This window comes from Ceratotherium simum, chromosome X, assembly GCF_057802395.1.
Source record: "Ceratotherium simum simum isolate JZ-2026a chromosome X, ASM5780239v1, whole genome shotgun sequence".
NCBI classification, from domain to species: Eukaryota; Metazoa; Chordata; class Mammalia; order Perissodactyla; family Rhinocerotidae; genus Ceratotherium; species Ceratotherium simum.
In genome coordinates this window covers 41,577,302-41,590,553 of record NC_141940.1, presented here as the reverse complement: position 1 = coordinate 41,590,553, position 13,252 = coordinate 41,577,302, and the positions used below count along the sequence as shown (strand labels likewise).

At 39.7% G+C, this 13,252-nt stretch overlaps 1 protein-coding gene across 3 annotated transcripts in view; it reads left to right on the top strand.

Moving 5' to 3' along the window:
* NRK (Nik related kinase) overlaps positions 1-13,252 on the top strand; it is a 134,779-nt gene that overhangs the window by 41,310 nt on the left and 80,217 nt on the right. The window contains exon 1 of one of the 3 annotated variants that reach the window (XM_087427317.1): positions 156-302. The exons of the other annotated variants lie outside the window; for them this stretch is intronic. The gene's annotated coding sequence lies outside the window, so the exon portion shown is untranslated. Of the gene's footprint in view, positions 1-155; positions 303-13,252 lie in introns of those variants that run through there. 3 annotated transcript variants of the gene reach the window in all.

Sequence of the window (13,252 nt, the reverse complement as noted above, 5' to 3'; positions counted from 1 at the left end):
TAAAGTCGGCTCAGTTGCCAGGCTGCAGGGAATCCAGTCACCAATCTATGCAGGCCCACAAGTTGCCTGAAGGCTTGTTGTTGGATGAGGCCAGTCTCTAGGGTGGGCTGCCTGCCCTGGCTGAGCTGGATTAAATCGGTGCTTTAGTTGGTGGGGCAGATCCTGGGCTAGCAGGCCTCAGGGAGAACTCCAATGGCGTCTGTGTCAGCACGCCCACACCAGGCCCCAACAATGGCCGTCGCCAATGTCCCAGTCCCTGGAGAGGTCTCACCCCTCACCAAGATGCACTAAGGGCCTATTAGGTGAGTCTCTTTTCACCACAGCACTGTGCACCTTTCTTTCTGGTGATTTTAGGTTGCTTTCTGAAATGGGTGAGTTTGCGCAGGGGCCCTTTAAGAGCCGGTTTTAGTTTCTTTGTGAACCGGGTTTTCTGGGGGTGCTCCCCAGTGTTTTAGTAGTAGGCAAAGTCAGATATTATGCCGCTGGTGTCGATTGTGCTGGGTCCACAATATGCCCACAGCGGGGGCGCTCCCGGCTCAGGGCCCCGCGCCTCCAGGGAGGCTGCGTACCTGTGGGCTGCTCCCGGCGGCCGTGAAGCTGGTGGCTTGTGAAGGCGGCATTTTTCCTCTCCAGAAGGGAGTCTGCCTCTTCCACCTCAGTTAGGATTGTCCGTTGTTGCAGTAGTTCCTCTTATCCAGTTTTCAGTTCTGTCTCAGGGGTAATTTTTCCACGAGTAGTTGTAAATTGGCTGTGTCCACGGGAGGAGGTGAGTTCCAAGTCTGCTTACGCCGCCATCTTGACTTCTCCCAATTTAGATTTTGAAATAATTCAGATTTAGTTTCCTGAAAATTCTGCTAAATTAATGAAGCATACTATAGTTGTTTAATCTTTTTGAAAAAGCAGAGTGACTTTCACAGCTACACCTTATCTTCGGCAAGATGTTCTCTTGCCGAAGTCAGGTATGGGTGAAGTGTTTTCTCTGGACTCCGTACTCTGATCCTAAGCTAGGTGTAGATACATGGTTTTTGAAAGATCTGATGATTAACCAAGCTGAGCTTGCTAAGTTTATAGATAGACCACCCAAGCCTGATGGCCAAATTCGAGACTAAGAATTAGGCCCCAGTGCCTGACATATACAAGCCTAGCCTGAAAATAAATCTCATCAAACATATTTCTGTTATTTAATAAGTCCCAGGATTGTCAGCGAAACACTTAACTGGTTAAGGTAATATTTAAGAAACACATCTGTGCCTGCATTTGAATTCACAGAGATTTTTATAGATGAAACTCTTTCTTCCACTATAAATAGAAATTAAAACATAAAAAAAATTCAATCAGCCTGTTATACCAGTTGTTTCCCTTATATCCTCCAAATATTAGCCGTTTGCTCTGTTGAATTTAATCATGGATCCATCTGGAAGCTTATGATTATAACAGTAATATGTGGCATTGCAATCAATATGAGACCATATAGAACCTGTAACCTAACAAAATGAAAATAGTCAAATGTTTAGAATCTCACTGATTTGGGGGAATGCTCGTCTGGATTTGTGAAATATTTTCAATAGGAAAATCTTAAATATAATTCTAATACTTTCAAGGACCTTGTAACTTTTCATCTGCACCCTTATTATTAAAATTGCCACGTTGTCTCCTGCATTATGGTAGTTTGTGTATCTTTATTACTATATTAAATGTTCCTTAAAAGTAGAAACTGTAACTAATTTTTATCATGTATTGTCTGATGTCTGGCATATAGGTGAGATTTAATAAATACTTCTTAAATATGGAAGTTGTGTGAAGGAGTGAAAAGAGCACCAGAGTGGGAAGAGAGTCTGGTTTAATTGTGGCTGTGCTACTGATTTAGGGGACTAGTGGTGAGAATACAGCAAGGAAAAATGGCAAAACTGTTTGAGGAAGGAAAGAAAAAAGTCAAAATTGTGAAGAAGGCAAAGTTGGTTTCTACATGCTCCCATGATTCTTTAGATCTCTTTTGTTCCTTTCCTGCAAATCTGGAAATTGTCATTGCTGCACACACACACTGATGCCGACGAACACTCCTCCCACGTGTGTGTGTGCACACACAGACACAGATTTTATTGAAATAACCAGATATTTGATATAAATGTCTTTTCAGCCTTATTATTTTCAACCTTATTATTTAGCCCTATTATTGCCTTAGTCTCTTTGTCTTCCATATTACCTTGCTGGATTTGACTTGCCTCCGTGACTTTACTCTTTTGGGTAGCCTTAACTAAGATCTTCCTGTGCTTGGATTTTATTTTCTTGTGCGCTAGCATCATTCTCCTTTTATCATGTTACGGTTTTCAGCTTGGCATTCTCTGGGTAGCTATGTCCCACTATCCTTTCCCTCGCTCCCTGCCCTCGTCTGCTGCACAACTGTGAGGGATACACTGAGGGGTTTAACTTTGAGCCTTTTAGTTGATTTCACACTCTTCAGATTTCATTTCTGTAGGCTTGATGTAAACAGCCTGTTATTGGCAAATCCAGCACTATAGTAGCCAAAATGTGCTGAAATTCTCACCACCTAGATAATTCCTTAGAGTTAAAAAGGCCCTCCAAAAAGCACACAGCTCCAGTTAAAATGCACATGTACTACCTTGGTGAGAAGGGAGGTCACTAGACAAGACTTTCCTAATATACCAGTAAGGGAAGGTTTGCTAATGCTTTGACTTTGAAAAAGGCCAAAGCAGGATCCTGCAAAAATGGAGGCAACAAGGTGGAGTGTTAAGGGAGTTAACATCTGGGGCATAGAGCATTACCCACAAAGGTCAATTCAAAGTCAATTCAAAGAGAAGTAGCTTTACGTCAATTTAGGGGCTAGAATGAGGACTCCCAAACTTTTTGAAGCTAGCAGAACCTGGGAGTTAGTGGTAAATTACCAAATTGATATTGATGGAAGATGTCTTCTACTTTCTTTACATCTATGCTTTAGAGCATTGACTAGACCCTGAGGGCTGTTGGTGTTTCTGGGCCTATCTTCAATGGAAGCCATTTTTTTCTCCTCATCTCCTTTCTCAATCTTTATTACTGCCTGCCTCTTCTCTCACTTTCCCCACTATGCCTCCCTTTTCCGTTTCCCCTCCTCCTTAGCTTTCCCTAAGTCTTAGTGTCCATCCCAATTAAATTTAAGTGCTTCTAAGGTGCTTTTGAGAACTACTAATCATTGCTATAGACTGTAGAGACAATTCAGTTTATAAGGCATATACGTTTCTTTCTTTAAGGCATCAGTATCCTCTCCACATTAGCTACATGCTAAGGGCTGTTGTGTTTGTACCTCTGTGAACAGACCTGAGAGAGTTGAGAATCCTGTTTTGATTGGGTAGATTTTGAGGCAAAACTGCTTTTGATCGAATCCCTCTCCTTACCCATCACCCATCTCTCTCAGTGGTTTTCTTTCAACTAGTTGTGCTGTTTGATAGAATTGGAAACACTGCGGCTTACATCTGTCTGAGCAGATGGAATGCATTTTGAATGAGTGTTAACTGATTCACGCATTGCATAAAGAAAGCAATCTGTGTTAAAATATTGTGACGTTGCAATGAAGCATTATCTGTTGTGTGCCGAAACCTGTTTGCTCATAGAGGGTTTGATTCTTTGCTCTTGCCCATGCCCCCACTCACTACCCCATGGTCAATCCCAGACAAACCTTAAAGAAAAAAACTATGTTATCTATCACAATAAGAGAAAAATGGGAACTGAGAGGAAAATAAATCTGGATACAAAAGTGGCTTCTGGCAGCTGAGTTCCCTTTTATTTTTGTAGCGTATGATCCTTCAGAGGGAAAAAAATATATCATTGTGGGGAAGCTTCACACGTGAAGAACTAAATCGTCATCTCTCACTTCATCATGATTTCACTATACTTTATAGATAAAGCTGCTTGGAAGTGTTTTCAGAATATTTGACATAGTATGGGCCCTAGTCTCACAGAGTTCCTATATAGTTTCCTCAGCTTGTGCATAGTTACAGACTGTGACTTTAAACTTGAATTCGTGACCAGAATTGAAGGTTTTATGATGTCACCCATTTGTAGCACCACCCCTCAATGGCTTTGTACTTTTGTCCCCTGTAGATGGTGATGTGATTGTCACGTAGGAGTGCATTGAGGTCTTCTTTTAGTTGCCTACTAGTAGCTATTCATTTATTTCCAGCAAATGTACGTATCCTGCAGCCAAGAACATTGAATTTTATAGTCCATTTTGTGCAATTTGCTGTTTGAGTGCTGTAGCCCAATAGAGAGCAGCTCCATTTGCAAATGATGTTACTACATATTTTGACCTGTTTTTCCCTGCAGGAGTAATAACAAGGATAATAAAACTCAGTTGAAGCTGCCGTATAAGCACACATAACTGCCTCAAATTACAGGGCAGTTTCTAAGCTACAAAGCCACTGAAACCACAAAGCCCTCTTCCGATTCCTCTCACAGGTCTAATGAGCATGACCATGACTGTCCCAGATTTCTAGATGAGGGAAAACATTATTCTGTTGGATTATGCTGGTGGTTCCATAGCTTTTTAGCTACAAAATTTCTGTTTCAGTACATATTCTTTAGCTCTATTTAGCCAGGGTTTGGGTAATTTTGGGGTTTGCTAAGAAAAAAAGAGGTGAAGAACTTAGAACTCTCACCATCTCATTCATTCATAGTTGATATAACAACAAGGGGTGTAAACAGCAGATTTTGGGTGAAGAAGTTTTGGGAGTAGTAGCCACGAGTTAGAAGTATGGCTAAGAATTAAATAATGTCACCTAACAAACCAAACTTGTACAAATTTGCCAAGAGCCTTGGTACTTTTATTGCTTTTGTAAGCTCATGCCTTCTGACCTTGACTAGCTCATATCTTCTCCCTTGAGGCTCTCTGACTGAAGAGAGTTGTGAGAAACTTTGTGTGGCTTCACAGTGGAACCACAAAGATGATTATAGGGTCAAAAAACTGAAATTCACCTATGGACAAATAATGGCCTTTGAGTTCCTGGAGTACTCTGCTGCAGTGCAGCATTTCACAGTCTTTGTCAGGAAACCCCAGTGTATCATGAGATACATTGTACTTTGAGCTCTGTCTAACTCTTCTCCCATGTAACTTGGTATAAAAATTATCTTTGTGCCACCCATCATCACACACACATATACATACACATCTTTGCCCATGCATCTCCTCACCTATTTAGAGCTTCATGTGGAGATTGACTTGGTTTAATTCAACACATATTTGCTGAGTGCTGGTGATGTGCCAGCCATTGTGCTAGACTCTAAAGATATATAGAGAGTAAATTATCCCTTAGAGAGCTGCCAGTCTAAGTAGTAGAGATAGATAGGTAAATAGACTAAGTAAAAGGAACTTATGGGGCCTTAGGAATATAACGTACCAACTTATAATGTAAGTTTCACTTATGTTGCTGAAACAACTTGAGTGCAAATTTACTCTCATTATATACTTATAAAGATAAGATACTTCTTCATAGTGACCTAAAACTGACAACTGTGTCATAAACAATATTTATAATGTCCAGCAACAATTTCTTTGTTACTATTCTTGAAGGAAGAGTAACTCCATTCCCCCCTGAATTGCAGTGCTTGCCCTGAAAGTTGTAGCAGCTTGGTTATAGAAGCCTTCAATCCTAAGGTGTCAGGGTTAAAATAGTATTAATTCAACTCAAGGCTCCATCTGCTCAAAGCCATAAATATCTGCTCATGCTTATTCTGAAATTTCTCCAAAAGGGGAGAATCACACCCAACAAGAATTTTCCAACTTTGATACACTTGGCTGTATCAAAACCTTTGTGATGATGGGGTGCTCATGTAAATATCAAATCAGAGACTCTCTTTAGTGCCCTTTGGCAGCTAAATGACTTTTGCCCCGCAATCAAATGTAATGAGCACAGTTTTTGTGGCCTAGCTCTGCATTAGGCTTTGTGGGACTTATAAAAAATGTGAGTCTTAATAATCTTGTCAATTATCAAACAGCACTTATCAAACATCTACACATCTGTGAGTTCCTTTCAACTTTTTAAAACAAATCTAAAGTTGAAATCTGTAGAATTCCTTTAAGGAGCTCCCAAAACAGGCTAAATTTCTTCCTTTGGCAATCTTTAGAAATGAGTAAATATTCCTGATGGATAAGGTGCTGGTGATGTGCCAGCCATTGTGCTAGACTCTAAAGATATATAGAGAGTAAATTATCCCTTAGAGAGCTGCCAGTCTAAGTAGTAGAGATAGATAGGTAAATAGACTAAGTAAAAGGAGGGGTGGAGGGTGATTGCCATGTTCCCTTATATGTGTCCAGCTCTACCCACCCACCACTACTACCAGTCTGTGCTAGATCCTATCCAAGCTTGGCCACACCTTCAAACCCTCACTGCTCTGAATCCATCTGTCCCTTTGGGGTTGTTGAGCTTGTCGATGGTGATGAAGACTAAAAAGGGAAACAAAATGAAAAAGACTTCCAAATAAGAACCAAACCACCATTACTTCCCATCTCAAGCACTGGTAAAAGAAAGACCCTGCTTGGAGGCAAAGATATGGACTTGTTAACCTTTGAAAGTTCTCTCTAGCCCCATGTCTTTGTTTTTCTGCATAGACACAATGCTGACAAAAACTATCTTGTGAGCCATGTTGTTTCATCCTTCCATAGCACAGCACAAAGAATTCCTGGATGCTGTTTACGGCTGCACCCTTGGTGGCCTTAAAGCATCACTTGGTTTGTTTGCTAGGAGAAAGCTGGCACCCAAACAAATGACTAGAAGGACAAAACCGTGTGAATGAAAAACAATGTTACAGGGTGGACGTGAGTGTATTGAGTGCCTTGTGGCCTTCCGCCACCACAAAACCAATTGAAAAGAAAGAAAGAATGACCTGGGGATTATGTGGTTTAGATTTGCCAACAGAAGGCAAAGCAAATAACTAGAAGGACTATGTAGGAACTGCTGAACAGTCGGCAGTCTTTCCACAACAGTTTCCTTAACAGCATGATTAAAAATAAAGTTTTTAGCCTAATCAAAATTACAAGGTCATCAAAGATTGTCTGTATTCTTTCTGGGGAAAAACATGGTAATTAACTGCTGCAGAATGATGGATTTTTTCCAACACAGCTGTCACAACTGCTATTTTAAATCATTTGTTATGGTTTAAAATGTGTAATCCCCAAGAAATTGATCATTACTGCAATTCAGTGCTGGTTTTTCAGTGCCTTAACCACCCTGAGCTTTGTATCAGACCATTAACTAATAAAAGCCAGTTATAAAGTACTAAACTACTAATGGCTAATTTCTGAATGATGATTTCTGTCTTCTTTTAAATAAGATTTTATTTAAAAAATGTTTACACTGAAATTTCTGGCACGACAAAAACAGGCGCACTCTCACATTCTCTCCTTTTCATCTCTCTTCTCTTTATGGCCACTCCTACATTTTCCTTTTCTTTTCTTCTTCAGTGGCTGCACCTTTAGACACAAAATTATCTCATAACCTTTGTTCATGGTGTATCACTCACTGGGTCCACCCTGCTCTTCAGAATCTGTTCAAATGCTATGTCATTTTCATGGTCCAGTTGACATTCTACCTCTTCCAGGAAGCCTTCCCAGTTACTCTATCATCATTCACTCAACTAGTATTCATTGCAAAGGTCTTATGTACTAGCCATTGTACCAGCTAGGCAGTAGAGATACCAAAATGAAAGAAATATATTCCCAGACTTCAAGAACTTTTATGTTTCACCTGATTTTATTAACGGAGTGACTAAATCCTTGATATAACAATGTGCTTGATAACTAGACTTTCTTGCCTTAACATATAAAGGATTTGAGAATACTGGGCCTCACCTAGGGCCCTCACCTTTTCCCAGCTCTACCACTGTTCCTCTCCCTACCCTCCCTTTCACATCTAAATCTACCTCCTAGATTTGCTAACAGAAATTATAAGGAATAATTGAAACAACCATTTATCTCCATCTGAACAGATCCAAAGGCAGAGGACAGACCTATAAAACAAAAGTGGATGACTTGAGATGCTGTATGCCAAAAGGAAGTATGGTGGACTGATTGGTGAGTTAGAAGTCAGCAAGGCTAAGTCTCAAGTGACCAGGATAAAGACAATTCATAATTTTCTTCTGCAATCATTAGGTAACCTATAGTTTAATTCTGGATCCCCAATGTACAAGTTGACATTGCTTTATTACTTTTGAGATATTCCTCCAAATTGGAAATAATCTGAAATGTGGTAATTTGACTTTTCAAAAATAAATTTGAGAGGATGATGTCACCAACATGGCAAAGTGAGCTGTTCCCTTTGTCTCTCCCCTTCTGAATTACAACTAAGCGAACATTCATTGACCAACAGAGGATACCCACACAGCACAACAGGATGCCTGACAGACCCACGCAGCTATACATCTGAAGGTGAATAGACTGGGTCCCCAGGAAGCAGTGGAGATAGGTGAGCACTCCTCTACCCCTTCTCAGCAGCAGTGAGCCAGATTGTGGGTCCTCTCACAGTGGCTGGCGCCACTCTAAGAGGAGGCAGGGACAGCTCAGACTGTGCACGAATGCTAGCCCAGCCTATGGGAGCACACACCATGTGGTGGTAGCCCCACCAGTGGGAACGCACCCCAAGACGACTGTAAGAAGAGCCGGTGGCAGCCCTGGGCACATGCATGAATGCTATCCTGGCCTGTGGGAGCATCCACCGTGTCACCACAGCTCTGCCAGTGGGAACACACCTCGGTGTGACTGTAAGAAAAGATGGCAGCAGACCTGTGCACGTGCACAAATGCTTTTCTGGCCTGCAGGAGCACCCACCATGTTGCCATGGCCCTGCCAGTGGGAACGTGCCCCAGTGTGACTGTAAGAGGAGGTGGCAGCAGCCCTGCATGCGTGCATGAATGCTATCCTGGCCTGTGGGAGTGCCCACCATGATACCATGGCCCCAATGAGTGGCCCCAGCTTGGACTCTGTGAAGAAGCCCTGCCTACCAAGCACAGCACTTGGCATGACCCAAAGTGGAGGTGATGGCAGCTCGGCACATGCATGATGCTATCCCAGCCTGCGGGAGCATGCACTGCACCCACACAAATTCCAGCAGATGGGGTGGGATCAGAAATATAGCTCCTGCTTCCCCCCAGCAGTAGCAGCTGGAATCTGTGACTTGATACTACCACAAATGCACCAGCAAAGGATTAGGTCATCAAACACCGTGAAAAACAACAGTAACAATTCAGAGCAGAAAGAAAGTGACATGTCTCCAGAAACCAACCCTGAAGTCACAGAAATTTAAAATCTAAATGACAGAGAATTCAAAATAGCTGTCATAAAGAAACTCAACAAGTTACAAGAAAACTAAGAAAGACAGTTCAATGAGCTCAGGAATAAAAATGAGCAGAAGGAATACTTCACTAAAGAGATTGAAACTGGAAAAACAAAACAAACAGAAATTCTGGATATGAAGAACACAATGAAATGAAAAATAATCTAGAATCCTTATAAAATAGAGCTGACATTACAGAGGACAGAATTAGTGATTTAGAGGATAGAAATATAGAAATGCTTCAGGTGGAAGAGGAGAGAGAACTAAGATTTTAAAAAAATGAAGGAATTCTTTGAGAAATATCTGACTCAATTAGGAAAAGCAACATAAGGATTGTAGATATTCCAGAGGCAGAAGAGAAGGAGGAGCAGAGAGCTTGTTCAAATAAATAATAGCTGAGAACTTCCCAAACTTGGGAAGGAGCTGAGAATAAAAATACATGAAGCCAATGGAACTCCTAATAACCCTAATTACATCAATACAAAAAGACCTTCTCCAAGGCATATAATACTAAAACTGGCAAAAGTCAATGACAAAGAAAAAATATTAAGGGCATCAAGGCAGAAGAAAATAATCTACAAAGGAACCCCTACCAGGTTTTCAGGGGATTTCTTGGCAGAAACCTTGCAGGCTAGGAGAGATTGGAATACTATATTCAAAATACTGAAAGGCAAAAACTTTCAGCCAAGAATGCTCTGTCCAGTGAAACTATCCTTCAGCTACAGTAGAGAAATAAAAGCTTTCCCAGATAAACAAAAGCTGAGGGAGTTCATTGCCACTAGACCTCCCTTACAAGGAATGATGAAGGGAGCCCTCATACTTGAAAGAAACAAAAAGGCAAAGGTCTACAAATCTTTGAGCAAGGAGATAAACAGACAGACAAAATCAGAAATTTGCAGCTATCAGAACAGGTTAGGAAACACTTAATTATAACATCAAAAATAAAGGGAAGGAAAGCATCAAAAATAACTATGAACACTTCAATTTAGTCACAAACTCAAAACACAAAACAGAATAATTTGTAACAACATAACTCAAAAGTGGGAGAGGAAAGGGATGGAACCTGCTTAGGCTAATGGAGGTAAGAGGCTATCAGAAAATGGATTATCTCATCTATGACATCTTTTGTATAAACCTCGCAGTAACCACTAAGCAAAAAATCATAGCAGAGCCACATTCATAAATAAAGAGGAAACTGAGAAAACCACCAAAAAACTGAAATGACAGTCAGAAATACAAGGGAAGAGAAACAATGGAAATATACCAGAAAACAAGAGATAAAATGGCAGTATTAAGCCTTCATATATCAATAATCACTCTAAATGTAAATAGGTTGAATTCTCCAATCAAAAGACACAGAGTAGCTAGATGGATTAAAAAACAAGACCCAGCAATATGCTGCCTCCAGGAATCGCATCTCAGCTCTAAAGACAAACATAGGCTAAGAGTGAAGGGATGGAAGACGATACTCCAAGCAAATGGCAAACAAAAGAAAGCAGGTGTTGCCATAATTATATCAGACAAAGCAGACTTCAAGATAAAAAAGACACCAAGATGGGGCCAGCTGGTGGCATAGTGGTTAAGTTCATGCACTCTGCTTCAGCGGCCTGGGGTCCGTGGGTTTGGATCCCTGGTATGGACCTATGCACTGCTCATCAAGCCATGCTGTGGTGGCATCCCACATACAAAATAGAGCAAGATGGGCACAGATGTTAGCTCAGGGCCAATCTTCCTCACCAAAAAAAAAAAAAAGACACTGAGAGACAAAGAGGGGTGGTATATAATGATAAAAGAGACTTTCTACCAAGAGGACATAACACTTATGAATGTATATGCACTTAACACAGGAGCACCAAAGTATATAAAGCAACTATTAACAGACCTAAAGGGAGAAATTAACAGCAACAAAATAATAGTAGGGGACCTCAACACCTCACTTACATCAATGGATAGATCATCCAGACAGAAAGTCAACAAGGAAATAGTGGATTAAATGAAACACTGATTAGATGGACTTAATAGATATATATAGAACATTCCATCCAAACAGCAGAATAAACATTCTTCTCAATTGCACATGGAATATTCTCAAAGATAGACCATATGTTTGGAAACAAGGCAAGCCTCAATAAATTGAATAAGTTTGAAATCATATAAAGCATCTTTTCTGACCACAATGCTATAAAACTGGATATCAACTACAAGGAAAAAGCAGGGAAAGTCACAAATATGTGAATCCTAAACAACATGCTACTGAGCAACCATTGGATCAATGAAGAAATCAAAGGAGAAATTAAAAAATACCTAGAGACAAATGAAAATGAAAATACAACATATCAACTCTTATGGGATGCAGCAAAAGTGGTCATAAGAGGGAAATTCATAGTAATACAGGCCCACCTCGACAAACAAGAAAAATCTCAAATGATTAATCTTAAGCTACACCCATCAGAACAAGAAAAAGAACAAACAAAGCCCAAATCAGCAGAAGGAGGGAAATAATAAAAATTAGAGCAGAAATAAATGAAATAGAGACAAAACAAACAGTAGAAAGGATCAATGAAACTAAGAGCTGGTTCTTGGAGAAGATAAACAAAAATGACAAACCTTTAGCCAGACTCACTAAGAAAAAAAGAGAGAAGGCTCAAATAAATAAAATTAGGAATGAAAGAGGAGAAATTGCAAAGGATACCACAGAAATACAAAGGATTATAAGAGAATACTATGAAAAACAATATGCCAACAAATTGGATAACCTAGAAGAAATGGATAAATTCTTAAACTCATACCACCTCCCAAAACTGAATCACGAAGAAGTAGAGAATCTGAATAGACCAATCACAAGTAAAGAGATTGAAACAGTAATCAAAAACTTCTCAAAAAACAAAATTCGAGCACCAGATGGCCTCTCTGGAGAATTCTACCAACCATTGAAAGAAAATTTAATACCTATCCTTCTCAAACTATTCCAAAAAATTGAAGACAGTGGAATGCTTCCTAACTCATTTTATGAGGCCAACATTACCCTAATACTAAACCCAAACAAGGACAACACAAAGAAGGAAAATTACAGGTCAATATCACTGATGAACATAGATGCAAAAATCCTCAACAAAATATTGGTAAACTGAATACAGCAATACATTAAAAGGATCATACACCCTGATCAAGCGGGATTTATACCAGGGACGCAGGGATGGTTCAACATCTACAAATCAATCAATGTGGTATACCACATTGACAAAACGAGGAATAGAAATTGTATGATCATCTTGATAGATGCAGAGAAAGCATTTGACAAGATCCAATGTTGATTTATGATAAAAACTCTCAATAAAATGGTATAGAAGGAAAATACCTCAATATAATAAAATGCCATGTATGACAAAACCACAACCAACATCATATTTAATGGTGAAAAACTACAAGCCATCCCTTTAAAAACAGGAACAAGACAAGGGTGCCAACTCTTGCCACTCTTATTCAACATAGTACTGTAAGTTTTGGCCAGAGCAATTAGGCGAGAAAAATAAACAAAAGGTATTCAAATTGGAAAGGAAGAAGTGAACTCTCACTGTTTGCAGATGACATGATTCTATATATAGAAAACCCTTAAGAATCCTTCAGAAAACTATTATAAACAGTCAACAACTACAGCAAAGTTGCAGGGTACAAAATCAACTTACAAAAATCAGTTGCACTTCTATACACTAATAATGAACTAGCAGAAAGAGAATTCAAGACTACAATCCCATTTACAATCAAGCCAAAAAGAATAAAATACCCAGAAATAAATTTAACCAAAGAAGTGAAAGACCTATACACTGAAAACCATAAGACATGATTGAAAGAAATTGAAGAAGATATAAAGAAATGGAAAGATGTCCCATGCTCATGGATTGGAAGAACAAACATAGTTAAAATGTCCATATTAC